A 17,794-nucleotide genomic window follows, 5' to 3' on the forward strand; every position below is an offset into this window, starting at 1 on the left:
CTGTTTGTGGTATTTTTCTTTCGTGCAGTAACAGCTGATGAAGGCGATATTTTTGATTATCTGAAAGTGAATTTATTGAAATAAAATCTATTCATTTATCATTAGCTTCGTGAGACAGTTTTAGTTGGCATGATATTTTCTCTAATTTTACTGTTAATCGGGAAAATAGTTTTTTACTTTGAATCCTTATTTTAGAGAACAAGTAAATTTATTGAAATACATGGCACTAAAATGCATAAAACAGGAATATTAAAAGAGAATTTTCTCGCTAAATATGAACAGCTTTACTATTTCTGATAGATTAGAGCAACAAAAGCATAAACATGATAAAAACGAATTATACAACTGGGTAATGCTCTTTCTTTTTAAGTAATTTTCAGTTCAAATTTCTAAGCTAATATTACATGTATACCTAATGAGCTGTTAACCTAGGGAAGGAGAATGCTGTATCTTATTAAAAACACTTATCTGTGTGCATTCTTTATGTTATGTTCGAAGGTTCTGTTGTCTGAGATATGCTGTATTTTCAACTCAGCATTGTGAAGAACAGCTTTTGTCCACGATATTTCAGTATATGAAGCAATTTTAATACATCCTTTTCAGTGATCCAGTAACACGCTGGTGGATAACTTCTTATCCTAAAGCAATATATTCAGGTGCAGAAGGAATGTCCAAACTAGGCATATTGTTGTTGTATAATCGAATAAAGTAACGCATACGAGTGTTATCTTGCAGAAGGAAGGGGAGTGCTTTTACTGAGGAATTTTACTAGACGCTGATTCGTATATACGGTATATATACATATAAGGAAAACCAGACAATCGTCACCATTCACTGTGATCTGAATTTGGGTCGAACTTTGAATGTTTAGCTCTTCTTTCACTTATCTGCTGGTGGCCACTGTAATTTGAATTATTTAATACTACATAAATCTTTCCGAAAATGTTTTCTTAGTTTGAATTTAAAGCTGACAGCATTAGTGAACAAACTTATATATATTTAAGACAAAATAACACGCCGAATAAATACTAATTCAGAAGTCAAACAACAAAAATCAGCGTTATATTTACAAAATTTTCACCACCATCCTCAGCTGCAAAACCGCTCAGGTGGTTCTCATTCTCAGTTTGAATGTAGAGCTGATAGGATTAGCTAATAAACTTATTTAGATTTATTATTTACAAGAAAGGCAAGAAATGATATTTATTCCAAAGTGTTTCGTTTGAGCCAGTAGCAGACGAATGTATTTATATTAACCGAAATTTTCTTCCTTCTTTCTTGATCGTTTATTTCAATAGAAATTATTTTAATAAATTTCAAGAGGATAGGCTTCTGTTTTTTGATAGCATTGATAGCTTATGCATTGTGCTTGAAACGACCTTTGCATTTTTTATTATAGTAGTAACTTTTATCTCTGAAATTAGAGTAACTTAAAATCGTCTCTGCATATAGATTCAAGGGATATCTTTATTTATTACATAAATATTTATTATTAGGATCGAGTGCGTGAAAGACGCATAATCATCTTGAGTATGTTTATAGGTAAACGATGCTGGGTAATGCCAAAGTAGCATTTGTTACAACATGATACGTATTATCCCATTTCCTTCGCAATGAACACCTGTTTACAAGTAAGTCGACGTTTAAAGTGCTTTTCCAAATTGGGTAACAATTTATCTGTGTAACTTAATGCATTTCTGCGGTTTCATGAAAGTGGGAAAAGATGTTAATTAACAGGTCATTCAATTATTTTACGAGTTAAATCGCTTAGAACGTTTAATACATTTCAGCAACTAATTCTCCTCTCATGTTGCAATGCATTAGTCACTGAATTAACTGAGCACCGTAAACTATTAAATTCAACATTGGACTATTCGAGTACGTAACTATGAAATTTGTTGATTTGGTTATAAGGTATTTCTTCCACCTCCCTAGCGTGCCTTCATGGTGTAACGGTAGCACGCTGGGCCGTTATTCCAGAAGTCCGTGGTTCGATTCCCGGCGAAGGCGGTTGCTTCTTTTTCATCTCTCTGGTTTCCAAAAAAATCCTAATGACTCTACAAGATGAAGTATATAAAAGATGAATGCAAAAAGTGTTTAAACTAAATATGTTAAATAAAATTAGTAACAATATTTATATATTAAATATTATGTGTTGTATGTAAAGTAGTACCCTCTATATTTTCTCGTATTATTATTCATTTAAGAACTATCATAACTGGAAGCAAGACACTCCAAAGTTAAATGTAAAATTTAAATGCTTAATAGAACGAAATTTCAAGACTACTTTTAAGTAACCTGGTAATGTAACGACAATTGAATTTATTTGCTCTGTGAATTTTTTAAGAAACTGCATCGACTGTACGATATATCTTTATTATTATGAGATACTACATAACATGATGGGTTACTTTCATATACGAAAATAAAACTTTCGTAATTAAAAGGCGTCATATCTCATGTATCTTATTACGGCAATCTCTCCACTTCTGATTTTGCGTGAGATAATCCCCTGCTATATATACAATACATTTTCATGATATCAAACTTTAATCTTTCTTATTCTCTTTTCTGAAAACAGCCGCTTCATTAATATGACAAAATTTCGAAGACAACATTGTAATAGTATTTTTGACTTACGTTTTACTAACAGTTAGCTATACGTTAATTTCCCAACCATGATACTTGCTCAGAAACTTAGATATTTGGTGCGGAAACTTAGACACTCCCAGATACTTGTCTAACCAGGCTACTCACTCAGAAGGTTATGCACATTGCTCAACAAATGTCTATATAATATATGTAATAATAATAATTTAGAAGGAGGCTGATATCTTAACCCAAAGTTCAGTTGATGTTGTATCATACCAAAGTGCTGCTGTCCAGCTTCAGAATTGTTTCCTAGAGTGGAATTTTAGAAAGACTGAAGGTTTCATTCAGTTAGGTAAAACTTAAAATGTATTCCAGTCTATTGCAATGCCAACCCCCCAAAAAGTTGTATACCTAAGTAGATTTTTGTTCTTATTATCCTTGTTCTACTTGCTAATTTGCTTACGTTAAAACATTATCAAACTAGAAAGTAGCTGTTTGTTATCGGTCGGAAAAAATTCGTATAATTCAAGTTTGTTCCTATTTGTTAGATCTATCACCCATGAGGTTTTGCTAATATTTTTTTAGCCCAAAAAAGCGATAGCTCAGAAGGGCTATTAATTTCGTTTTGTCATTTTGCGTTGTTTCACTATAAAATGGCGTTTAAATTTTGAAACTGTTGCCACCAAATATTAGACACCTGCATTATATTTAAAGAAATTAAATAATGAAGAATATGCATGAATGTGTGTATGTTTCTCGCATTGTGAAAAAACATAGAGACATCAAATTCTGAATAACATAATTCTCTATTCAATTATGGCCCAAATTTGGAATTTGCTTTATTATCTCTTTCATGTTTTGTAAAACTTTTGCGAAGTTTTGATTAGAAAACTCAACGATGTCAAAGCGTTCCATTAACATTAACATCACGTGGATCTTCAAGCACTGTTGTTTAATGCGCGAGGTTCCTTTTTTGTGATACTGCTGTTGAATTGAATTTTATGGTTTAAGTGCGAAGAACATGATATTTAATAAATGAAGGTAGCACATAAAACTTTAAAAAAGCCTCTTTGTGCATAATATAAAGTCTGAAAAATTTCTGATTTTATTTTTTTAGTGTCATTTATTTATTTGTTTGTTTTGTTTAGCGTTAGCTCAGAATGGCTACTAGTCGCGAAAAACGGCATTTTGCGTCGAATCATTTATGAAAAAACAATGGTACCTAGAGACATCAAATTTTGAATAGCGTAGTCTTCCATCCGAATATGAGCACCTGGATGCACGAATTTTGATTTCGAATTTGTTTTATTATCTATTTCATATTTCGTAAAACTTTAACAAATTTTTCATTAAAAACTCATTAATTACAAAGCAAATAGTGGGGGAATACCGTAGGAATGAAATCACATTTTTATCCGTATCATATGTCATATTATTGCGACCAGATGCTATCATCATTTGTTATTAAAATAATTTAAATACGGAAGAATCTGTATGAATGTATGTAGTTTGCTCGCTTTGGGGATAAACGACGACACCTAGATCTACCTAATTTTTTACAAGCGTTGTTCTCCACCCGAACATGAGCACTCGAAGCCAAAATTATGAATTTGGTTTTGATTTATTTCATATTTTGTACAAATTTAGTGAATTAACAAACCCAGCGATTGGAAAACAAGAAACGACAACACTTCGAAATAAAACATTCTTTTTCTCCAGCTCACCACACTGCTGCTATGTGACTAAATGTAAGATACTTATCGTTCCCTTTCAATCAACAAACTCGGCTATTTGAAAGAAATGTGCAGCCACTGCCGATAATATGATCCTTTTATTTTCCACTCTGGCTCAGCATGTTACTATTCACTAAAGCCTAAGATAGTATTTAACATTCAGATTTAGGTTACTGAGTAAAAAACTAAGAGATTTAAGAAAAATAAATATAGTTCTTAAGAATTCTTTTTCTACTTTTAATATGAATGATTCAAATAAAAATGCATTGAAATTATGAGATATCGAATCAGATATATTCCATATTTTTATGAAATTACACTAGCTGGATTCATTTTAATCACTATATACTTTTTTCCTTTTTTTATGATAACTTTTTTTTACGATCAAGGGTATTTAAAATGGCTGAGCGAGAGAGAGGTTATATTTTAAAGAAATAGTATAGTTAATATGAAAAAATGGTAAACCATAACACTCAATCAGGAATTATAATAATATGTTTTTAAATATTTTGTGATTTTCCTGTTGAATTTTATGTGACGTAAGTAAGGAAAACCTGATATTTAAGAAATAAAGATGACCACACTAAACGTTAATAATGCAATGTAGCCAGCACTTAATATTGTATCGGGAATTCTGAACATATACTACCATGCTGCGTTTAAACATTTTTCGATTTTGCTGTTGAATTGTATGTAGCGTAAGTGCGAAGAAAGCGATACTTAATAATAAAGCTAATAGGATAAAAACATTTTGCTTCTGAATGTGATAGTAAATTTCAATTTAAATAAAATGACTGCATCTAATCTATATCAAAAGTATTTAAAATTAGGCGAACTTAGTTTGGAAGAGACTCTGAATAACAGTCTAGGCATTTCAGTGGTGATAGGTATAAATCCTCTTCTAAAGAATGGAGAAAAGAAGAAGGGGTTTTTAAGGGGAAGGAATATAACGCCTTCTCGCAAGTGATAATAAAGCTTAAAAAAGTTAAGGTAGTAATATGAGAAATTATAGAAGACAATGACTCGAAATAACATCATTTACTGAAGAAGATATACTCTTGTCAATGTAAAACACTTCATGTGAATCCACTGAAGTAGTTTTATGGTTCAATTTCACAGAACCAATATCAAAATTAAAAGCCCAACAATGTTTAACTATCGATTTGTTTTTATTTCTCTTCTCTAATATAGGACCCGTGTTTCGTATTGAGAAATTTTAACACTTTTAATTTAACAATATAAATTAAACACCACATTGAAAAGATATGTTCTGAATTGCTCAAGATTTTAAATCACAGAGGGCATCTTTAAGGACATCAAACCACGAATTCACTAATAAGTGAGAAAATTATCTGAAAGTTAAACGTGTGAAGAAATCTGAGTAAAATTTGTAACGGATATGTGGATGGAAAGGGATCATGATAGAATATTATGGTTAGATGGTGCAAGGATGACTTTGGAAATCATTATCTTCGACATTCAGAGAAATGTGAAAGTATTTAAAAAATGTTCTCCTACGGCTGTTGATAAAGCCTTAAAAATGTTATTTATGGTGTTTTCTCCATAATATCTCATGAACAATTTATTAAGGAATTAAATCAGATAAATGAGAACAAAATGCTCACAGGCTTAAAATAATTTAGCATTTTTTTACCTCAAGCCTAAAACAAATTTTGCAGAATCTGTCTGAAATTAATTTAACAAATATTAAGAAAAAGAATTTTAGCTTTTTATTATATTAAATGATTTAAATAATAAAAATGCAAAGCTTTATTAACAATTCAGAAGTCAAACAACAAAAATCAGCGTTATATTTACAAACTTTTCACAGTGAAACAGTCACACTGTGAAAATTTTGTAAATATAACACTGATTTATGTTGTTTGACTTCTGAATTAGTATTTATTCGGCGTGTTATTGTGTCTCAACTATATTAACAGTGAGTTTAATTTTAAAAGGATTCGAAAGAAGCACAAAACGATGCGGAAAACTAGAAACTAGAAAATTGGAATCCAGGTAATGGGAAATCCAGCCAAATGGAATCGGGATAATGCGAATTTTAACGTAGTACTAAGTTTGAACACTCTACATTCCTTAGAGATGTGTTTGTAATAAAACAAATTAGTATTAATTTACTTAAAAAGTATATTTATTATAAGACTTTATTTGCAATATTTGAGAAGTTATTATACGTACAATCATATGTAAAGCACAAACATATGTACTATATAACCAGTAATAAGATAACCATAATCGTCTTCTCTGTAAAGAATAAGCGCATTCATTTAAGTGGTCGACAATGCAAGGAATAATCCGACCCCTCGTTTGTAAGTTCAGGGTGTACATCTGTAGAGACGTTAGGTATTTTGGGAAGCAGGCAAGATGAAAAATCAGCAACGCCTTCACCGGGAATCGAACCGCGGACCTCTGGATTACGCTCCCAGCGTGCAGACCACCACACCACGAAGGCATGCCAAGAAGGCGGGATGAATACCTTATACATCTACTTAAAAAATGGATGATCTGGTTTAAATCCAAGCGAAACATAGTTCATTTGATATATTTTATATTCCCAGAAATCTAACCTTAGCTTTTATATACGTCTAAGAGAAGTGTCAGTTAGAATAAATGTTAATCCTTAGGGTGAGATGTTAGCATATAAAAGATGTCAAATGACCTTGGTATAATTTTCATCTGTGTTCCCCAAGTTTCAATCTCTCTGAATGTCTGATTTCTCGAGATTACATAGAAGGGAGGGCATTATTATAGTTGCCTCATTTATTTTGCAAAAATATATATTTGAATCGCTCATGCGAATTCGTGCTCATGCTTTTATTAACCATATCAAAGACTTCTACTGTTAAATATATACAGTTCTGTCTTAAATAACATTTATAACTAACGTTGTTATATCTTACCTTACGTTGCAATACATTATATCTTGCGTCATAATTTTAGCTACTGTGATTAACTGAATTACGCTTTGTAGGCAGTTTGCACAGTTATTTCTATAATCAGAATTTACGCAATATTTCAAACGTCTCGCATATGCCCGGTTAAATTATTTTCGTGGAAATGAGGTGCCTGAAAAATTCCTTCGAATATTATTCGACCATGTAAGTGTTAATGAATTATTTCTCCCAGACGTCTTCGAATCATTAGCGGATTTAATTAACTGAGTTTCGGAATATAAATGAACAAATTCCTAACTCGAATACATAAATGGAAGCCGATCGAGCTTCGAAATGGAAAATAACTTTCCTGCAGACAGTCGACATGAAGTCTAGTAAAGTATGTGTTCCCAAATAATGGCTCGGCGAAGATCAATTTAGAGGCCGTTCTTTAGTTTTGTTGATGATACTTTATCAAACTCGGGATCTGACAATGACTATCGATAGCAATGAGCTTCAGTCGTGAAGAGAATATTTGATAATTTAGACTTGAAAGCATTTACGCAGAAATGGTTTCTCATGCGTTACCAGAACTAGTTCTAATCATTATTCTTTCGAAATTATGCAATAGTAAAACTCGGAAAACTCTGTATTATGATAGCAGATATCTGAAGCTCGTCCTGTTATCATTTCAACAGTTATTAAACTAGACATTTAAGCAAATAATGCTCATTTAGGAAATTTTGCTGGAAATACTTTCTGTAAACATAAATCCTTTTAGATATCGACTTGTAACAGCGTCATACACATGAAGTATCCATTTAAAATGCCATCTCTTAGTAGATATAAACGAAGTTAGGAAGCATTCGTTTGCAGAACACAAAAGCCCTGATAGCAGTTTTTGACACAAGAAGCTATTTACGTTCTGGTACGCAATTATACAGAAATTCTGATATAGAATTTTACTAAATATTTCGTAATTAAATTTCGTCTAAAAATAAGCTATAGCATTAAAATTATAAAAGATCGTAAGATCCGCAGTGTTTAAATGTCCCACGTAAACGAAGTACATGTATGTTCGTCGTGAAAATAACTGACGTCTCAAATATCTTCCCAACGCCTAATGAAGGCAGCTTCGAATATTTGACAATAAAAGGGTTTTGATGAAGTTTTATGTGTAGAAATAATTATGATTTTTAAACTGCATGCATGGGAAATGAACTGCACACCTGCCACAATTCGACTCATCTAGAAATATTTTGGTTGGACGTATTAACCACTCATATTACAATCATACATGAGAGGAAATAAAAAATTCCTTAAATTTGTTCCCACTTGAAAGAAGAGTTAAGAAGTGGCTGTCGACCATATCCAAGTGATGACCGATTATCCTCTAACACATTTTTATAAATCGAGAGCCGTTGTAGATCCAATTAAGATTTTTGAATCAGAATTCGATCCACGGGTCGTTGAATTTCTTAAGTGCGTATGCTAACTAACCACTCGGAACACGACAGCGAAGTCAGTGTTCCGAGTCGAATGTCTCACACTCTTCCTTCCCTACCACTAATCTTCTCAAAAGTATTTTCCGCTAGCAAGTATTTTAAGTTTCCCTATTCTACACAGGCTCTATACGCTTACAAACATCTAAACAGTCTCCGGGATTTAAATGTGTACCCACAGATGCGACAACCAACGTCGCTCAGTGCTGTATTAATCTTAGCGACACTTGAAGAAGATTAATACAAGTACAGGTAAACACTGCGTGCAGGTTAAAAGGTACTGGTACTGGGACACCAGCGATGTATAATGGATCAACGGGTAATGCCTTCGCACACACTTAAAAAATTTGGAAACTTTACAAGAATTCAAAAAAAAAAAAAAAAAAGGTTGAGAAGATGAAGATTCACAAAGAAAAAGTTGATGAAGTTTTCCAAAAGATTTAGAGTTTACCTTACAATACATTATGCAATCCCAACGCACACCCCGCATCCAATATTTATTAATAGTACGTATTTAGGACATGAGGAGATTACAATAAAATTTCAATACAATTTGGAACTCACAAATTAAAATAAGAACATTTTGTGTTTTGATATAACAAAAATAACAGATAAGGAAAATGAGATAAATATAATAAGTACTAGGAAACCAACTGTGACAAACAAATTCTGACCCCCAACAAACAGAATATAGTAATCGGGGTCCAATGCAACAAAACATTGAATCCATTCTAGAGCGGCTCTTATTAAGAATTTAAAGATTCCTAGATTGGAATTAATATACTTTTGCATTGGTTCCCGATTATTATATTCTCTTAAGCTCTCAATGTTTTTTATATGAGTGTAACTTCACGGTTTTATTCTACAGTCGCATTATGGTGGATCAGAAATCCTAGTAATTGATCGAAATTTTTAACCTATCGCGCTAAAGAAATGACTACGTTGACAAAACCGGAAACATGGAAGCATGTGCCCGGTAGTATGAATCCCTGCAGATGTGCTATCTCGGGATTGCTCTGATAAGCAAGTGCTTAAGTGGTATAAGGGACCTCTGTGGCTAAGAACAAGCCCTGAATTTTGGCCTATCGGTATCATCTGTCAGCCGAACGAAACTGCCTTGGAAAAAAGGAAGGTAAAACTCAGTAATGTTAATGCCTTGGTATGCAGAAAAAGTTTCTGATTATGAGAAAATAATTCGTGTAACCGGTTGGATGTTACGTTTTATTTCTAACTGTAGAAAAAATTCAAATTTATTTAAAGAATCTGAACTAACAGTTACTGAAATGATAAATTCCGAAAAGCTTTGATTGGGTTGGTTCAAAGCTCAAATTTCGTTGACATTGGAGCACTTAACCCACGTGATGTATTCATTGATACTCTAAAAAATATAAGATTTAAAACGAGAATATTGGAACGCAAAGATAATTCTGAATTTTTAACGCCAATTTTGTTACCCAGTAAATGTACCTTTACTACACAGTTAACTGAGCTAGTTCATAAGAAGTATTGTCATGCTAGAACACAAAGGCTTCAATCTATTTCAAGAGAAAGATTCTGGATACTGAAACAACGTAAAACTGTACGTAATGTGTTAAAAACGTGCTTAATATGTCAACGATATATAGCGAAACCGATGTCTTGTGAAGTATCTTTTCTTCATGAAGATCGGGTGGGAGATTATAGGGCTTTTGAAATATTGTGAGAGGAGTAGAACTTTCCAAGAAGGAAGACAAAGGATTCTGAAAGAACTCTTGAGACACTAATGTGTTTTTTTTTTGTTTTTTTTTTTTTTTTTTTGAGGTACGAAGTAAAATCTGAAGAAATCATACGATTAGCTCTATCAACATTTACTCATTCTATTAAACGTGTTAATGAAAACATTATCTCAGGTAATTCAGATCTGGCAACAGCTGCCGCGCTGGTACGTGCAAATGAAACCAACAAACATAAGGAAAATGTTTGTATATTCTGTGGTAAGTGATGCTATAAGTGCTTATGAGTGCTAGTTGGTTTAAAGCTAAAACTATGAGTTTAAATGAAAAAAGGCAAATTGTACAAAAGAAAGGTGTTTGTTTTGCCTGTCTAAGAATTGGTCATTTGAGAAACCAATGTAAAGCCAGTATTAAATGTCCCATTTGCAGTTATGTGTCCTCAGAATGCTAGTTCCGCAAAACAAAATGACTCTAAGTTGGATGTTTCCCTTTCTAATAACAGTGAGTGAGTGAGTGAGTGAGTGCACCGCTAACAGCGAGATTGTTCATTTGCAAACTTTATAAGGTATTTCTCCCACTTTCCTATCGTGTCTTCGTGGTGTAGTGGTTCTGCACGCTGGGTCGGTATTCCAGAGGTCTGTGGTTCGATTCCCGGCGAAGGCGTTTGCTCATTTTTCATATTGACTGCTTGCCAAAATATCGTAATGTCTCTACAACTTTATGTGTTCTAACTGAAGTTAAAGATCGAGAGAGAGAAATTAGGATTCTTGATGCCAACGATTCTACGTTGGAGAGAAAAATCTGAAACAAATAAAAGCTGATCCTATTCGACAGGCGAAAGTAATTCATAATTTGTTTGGGGGGGTTAATTTGTTAACCAAAATTAGCGAACTTTATCTAAATTTGAACTTCTAATATTAATAGATGCAGCCGTAGCCATTATGAGCCTATAGAAATTTCTGCTCATGAAAAATAGTCCCAAAATGCTTATTTTGATTGTATTCCTGTACATATTTATAAAAATGTCCGTTAGTGTGAATATTATAGCTTTTATACACAAACTATAATTATTTTTAAGTGGTTCATTTTTCTAAAGTAACTGAAATATAAGCCAAAATTTGTGTAAAATATTTTGAAATAGCGTTTTTAAAACAGGATGATATGCAGTTTGCCTCTTTATTTCTGCACCAATAAATCTGCCTGAGATTCTAAAATTTTGAACAATTCCCCATATACTATTTCTTTTAATTTTTTTAATGAAATACTAGCTAATGAATGTGAAGCGGAAAAAATATACAGCTGTGTACAAATGGACAATCATTTAACTCTTGAATGGCCGAATAAACTTCGTTATCTTTCCTCATTCCCTCCTTTTTACGACGGAAACATTACTTTCCCTTCTTTGTCTCGTTAAGAAACTTCAATAATTCGATTAGTTTTAGGCATTTCCTTTAAGAAGCTACAACAGCACTTTTTTCCTTTACGAAACATTAAGTAAAATGTTTGTTTGATGTTCACTTAGCTCGTAAAAGATGGAGAACAAATCGCTGCCTAACTAATTTTATCTGTTATAGGGCAATATAATGTTTAGTTAGGAGCTATGTTTTTACATGGGAGCATGTTTAAAAATTCTTAGTTATTAGTATCTCTGTTTGCATCCATCTATTGTGTTATTTGATTTTCAAAGCTACAACATTTATAACTAGTAAAAAGGGGTAGGGCATTTCTAATAGTTATTTCAAAACATGCTGAAGAAACATTAAGCACCATAAAGTGCCTCAGATTCACATTATAAAACATTATGCGTGGTATGATTTAGTAAATATCGCCTTAATAACTATGCCAAATGAACAGGAGACAAAAATAAAATTTTACTGAAACAAATAACATCTTGTATACATTAAGAATAACAACTGTAAGTAACCCAAAGAGGATGAACAGACATAAGGTCTATTCTCCATAATATTGCAGATCACAAAAATCCGTCATCGAACAAGATGCTGTTTATCAAAAGCACACCTCAGACCCTGACTTAATAATTGCTATTATAATATGCTTATAAATATCCCGTGATAATGCAATTTTTAATGTTATTTATTTCTTTATTGTCTTCTTGTTCGCTTGTCGGAGTGTTATGTGACGTAATATATGTTTTTGACAATCTGCCAACGTAAGTTCTGAACTTCAGTTGTTGTGGCTGTTGGTCGTTATCAGTTGAAATGTTGGTCTCTGAATGCTTACGCTTTCATTCTGTTTTGATAAATCTTTTATTAATCCACTGTTCATCTGAAAGTTAATTACAATAATGTATTGGCTGAGTGGTTAGGAAAAGACTTTCATAAAAGTGTATAGGGGTTTACAATCAGCATTTTGTATTAATAATCGATGAACAGTTATTATTTTTGTTTTTCTGTTTTTCTATAACGCGAGCGGGAATTTCGGGAAAGGAATTTAACCCGCTTCTGTATTGTCAAGATGAATGACTGGAATTATTCTATTTGGAAATCCAAACTGAATTTTTGCTGATTAAGAAGGATTTATGGGATGTTATAACTACAGAACCTCCACCTCCGTAACAAAAGAAGCAAAATTTGAGAAACATAAGTCTTTTTTATTGGAAGATAAGCAATCAGAAAGTGTTTGAATCGACGTATGTTAAGGAGACATGGAATACTCTCAAACAATACCATGAAAAGTCAACACTGTCTTGAAACGTTGTATGTTTGAAAAAGCTGAATAAGCTATGTAATTTGCAGTACAGCAACAAAGAAAAATTATTATAAGTAATCAAAGTGGAAGCTATTGTGGGTTAACTATTAGAGCTAGGTGAGAAAATTTCGGAACCTTTATTTGTTGCATTTAGTTTGAGTAAATAGCTTTAGAAACAAGGCCATAAACGTATTTAATTACTTAAAAATTAATTGTTGGAAGAGCACTCTAGTCAAAACGAAAGTAAAGAATCTGGGATAGATAACAGAATAAAGCTCTAAATATTCTCTTTCCATTCGTAACATTCAAACTGACAAAAAACAAAGTATCTGCTTGCTTCTTTTGCAAGATATCAAGACATATACAGGCTGATTCCAAGGGATATGCAAAATAGAACCCTAAGCATAACCAAAACAGACAAGTCAACAGAGCTACAAATTCTAGTTGTATTAATGAACCGAAACAAGTTTCTAATCATCATTTCTTTATAAGTGTGAATAATTTGCAAGGCTACCGGTATATTCATTCTGGAGCCACTAGTGCCAGATTTAGACTTGATAAGGCCCTAAGCTATTTAAGATATGGGGTCATTTATAATTCTGTTACAATATATTTTAATCTATTTATACTATAATTTAATTTTTGGGGAGTCCCCAAGAAAGTGGGGGCTCTAAGCTACAGCTTGTGTAGCTTATACGTAAAGTGAGCCCTGGAAGCCACCATTCACATATGCAGGGATTTAAGCCCGTTTAAGCAATTTCGGTAGTAATTCGATTCCTGAGCGAATAACGTTAGCTAATGGATATATAGTGTTTAGTCAAGGAAAAGGAAATTGCTTAGTGATATATCAAGATAATCAAAATAAAGAAATACAGCTTACGATCAAAGATGTGTTTCTTATTCGGCATCTATGTGGAAATTTATTATCCGTAAAGAAGCTAGCTGATAAGGGGAACGAAGTAAATTTTACTTATTCTCATATTTTTTAGAATGATAATATAACAGCTTCCGATTACATTATAGAAGATTTATATGCTTTTCATTAAGCTAAACACCCTAGTCCTACGAAACAGATCCATGCAGAATGCATCAATAATTAGCATATAAAATTAGGTAATAGAAATCTGGCACATATTTTAAGGATGTATGAAGAAGCTATAGTTGTAGGTTTGAATACTGTGCCCTGCTTCAGTCTACTGACATGTGAGGAGTGTATTGCTATCAAAGCATGTAGAGAACCATTTCTCAGAAAGTCTGCATCTCGAATCTTCGAAATACTCGATTTAGTTCATGCAGATCTTCGCGGACCTATGAAATTGTAACCCCAAGAGGTACAAAATGGATACTAACAGTAACTGATGATTATATAGATACATTATAGTTTATTTATCTTCTGAAGCGTAAAGAAGAAACTAAAGAATGGTCGCATACTTTGACACGTCCTTTCTCACACAAGAATGCACTTTGTCGCACAAGTACTATTAACACAATCGGGAAAAGCACCGAAACGACTGAAGTCAGATCGAGGAGGGGAATATGTAAACAACGACTTTGAAAAGTTGTTAAAAGAAAATGGGAGAAAGCATGAGATAACTTTTCCTTATTATCCGCAATAGAATGGAATCGCACATTCATTGAGATGATAAGAGCGATGCTAAAAAGCGTTAATCTTCCAACTAGTGCTGGAGTGAAGGTGTTATTTCAGCAAATTATCTACAAAATGAATTGCCCAAAAAAGAACATAAATAATTTCTCATGAAAAATTGCAAAGAAACCATAATTAGCGCATATATTGGGTTATCGGAGAAGTCCTGATGTATTTTCGTAAAAGACAGCAAGTGTAATTTGTAGAAGTACTAATGTTATTCGCATTCACGCAATAGTTATATTATGCATGGCTGAGAGTACGAACGTCATATGTATTTATATTGATCATTGTTGGGTTTGGTTTTACGGATTTAACAATGCATGGAAGATCAAAGTTGCATTTTCGCCATATTTTATTATTTTACTTCGGGAAAGGGAATAACGAGTGAAAATCATGTGAAACGTTTACGACGACCAATGCGTCATGACGTTTTAGGTAATCCAGTACAAGCATTTCGTACTACGGCATGTGTGCATATACCGAAGTCTGTTAAAAGAAACATAGTTGGATATGAAGAAGGAGCAAACTGTTATGCCGAATAAAATTGGATCAGAGTTTGCCGAATAAAATAAAGACAATATCGTAATTAATCTGGATGTAACATTTATAGCAGAAGATCTTCATCCTAAGGATAATCAAGAAGATAAAGAAGATATAACTACTTCTAAAGGCAATTCAGAAAAGGAATATATTTCTGAAACTACAGAACCGAGACGGTCTACATACATACTGGACTAGTTCATTCACACCAAAGTCAGAGGAAGCAGCATATCGTAGCTTAGAACTGCAATAAGGAAAAAATGAAACAGCATGCAAGAAATGATTATTGCTTTAAAGACGAGAGGGACATGGATTTTGACAAATGCTTCTGAAGATTAAACCATTATAGGCTGCAAGCGGGTAGATTAGAAGTATATAACAGTATAAAGTATGTAAATCCGAATTCAGAAACAAATAAAAAAATATTTAAGAAAAGTTCCAACGATATTGTAACTATGTAAACATACACAGAAAAAAACGATAAACCTCAATAACCTACGCTTAATTTGCCAACAATTAGACTGCAACTTAATTTTTCACATTAATGACAATCTGTGGCATTGGATGCATGTCTGTTACAGATTTTTTTATATATTCTGAAAATATCTCAACTTAGGCTCTAAGACGTCAGTTCGTGGTTCACTTGCTCCTTTCCTTTACAGCACGTTTGCACCGCATTTCAATTTACCAACTAATTAGTAAGTTCCACACTCTCGCAAAAACAGTCTCTGGGAAGCATGACTTAAGGAGATAACGTACAGTGAAATTCTCAGCGTGACTTAAATAGGTCGACGAGAATCTTTACGAAATGGACCGGCTGTTCCATCGGAGAAAAGAAAAGAAACGATTTCCTAAGCGGAACTGAAGAGTTAATAAAACTGAGTCTTGCAGTCTATATTATTTATTGAACCCTCATTAAAATATTTGGGCATAATCCGATCGCTTAAGGCTGATAAATGCAGCAGAGATTATATCGATCATAGAACTACTGCCAATTTTCTAAACAATTACCAATGCTAAAAGATTGGAAAACTGTGTATTCATTCTTAAGCATAGCAATACAGAAGTTAAATTAACCCGAATTGCTCTATATTGAATAGAGTGAACTCTGTGAAATGACAATTCACCTTTTCCTTATATTTTACTGAGTGACTTACAGATTTTCTATATTAAAAAAACATAAATTTAAAGAAAATGGAATAAATCTAAACAAAGTAAACAAACACTCCCCTTCGCTCAATATTTCACAAACTTTTAGATACGTATCACGTATCATTAGAATAAAATCAAATAAATCTAACACGTTTTTACTTTCTTGTACAAAGTATTGTAATCGTGAAAACTGTCAAGTATCATATTTCAGCGGAAACATTTTTTGAACGTTCCCGATTCCATTTGGACTTCTTTTTTGCATGAATTCTTCACGTACGGGCCAAATAAAGGACTCATTCTATCCAAAACGAATTACAAATGTATTTAAAATAGATTCAAAAAGGGATTTTTTTCTTGATGTTTATACTTACATAACTCAAAAACGATTAGCCGTAGAACATTGAAATCTTGTATAGGACTGCAATAACATATAGTTGTGTTATATCTATTTTATCTGTATCTCCCCTTTTTATTGCAATTCGCAGTACCAAATGTATATATATATATATATATATATACATATCTATATCTATCCTGTCTATCTCTCTCTATATAGACACACACACCCACCCTCTCACCCAGCTTAAAAGTACTTACCTACTTTTATTTTCGCAATCATTTGTCTTACTCATATATTTCCAGTTACAGAAGGGTTTTAAGTAATTCCAAAACATTCCTGTTTTGGCAGTTAAAAAAATAATTTTCAGCAAAAAGCGAAATCTGTCTTTTATTGGTATCACCCTGTTCCTAAAACTTTATCTGGGAAAGTTTTATACTCGTTCTAAAAAAATAAAATTATAAGCAGTCTGACTCCCGTTCGACAAAAATTGGCCCAGGTATTTAACGTCAAAATTTGCAGGTTTTGATGTCATTTTCAACTTGCCTTGAGGGACTGAAGTAGAATAATTCCAGGAAATAAGTTTAAATGAAAAGCAGCGAAACACAGAGTATATTTTAATAGTCCGTACAAAGATGTCATATGTTGTATACATCATATTATTTTCTGTAGAGATTTACGACGTTAAATTTATCCAATTTTGAATTAATTAAAATCCATTAGAAATTTTATTTTAAATATTGTATTTTGTAATACGTCTTTTGAAAATATATATCAAACGATTTGATTTTGTGGGTATAGAGTGAATCTTTACAGATTACCTCTTATTTATGCAACAATAGATATAAATCTGTTTATCATAAATGCTATTACTATTGTTTATCATAAATGCTATTACTCTTGTTTATCATAAATGCTGTTGCAATTTTTATCATTAATGCTACGTTACTAATAAACTCGTAATCTGAGTATAATCAC

At 32.6% G+C, this 17,794-nt stretch overlaps 1 protein-coding gene across 1 annotated transcript in view; it reads left to right on the forward strand.

Moving 5' to 3' along the window:
• The window catches only part of LOC118195786 (neuroligin-4, X-linked-like), a 291,903-nt gene that overhangs the window by 238,151 nt on the left and 35,958 nt on the right, over nucleotides 1–17,794 (forward strand). The window lies entirely within an intron of this gene.

Source organism: Stegodyphus dumicola, chromosome 3, assembly GCF_044657685.1.
Source record: "Stegodyphus dumicola isolate Sdum_Otavi_A_Nest chromosome 3, ASM4465768v1".
In the NCBI taxonomy this organism is placed as follows: Eukaryota; Metazoa; Arthropoda; class Arachnida; order Araneae; family Eresidae; genus Stegodyphus; species Stegodyphus dumicola.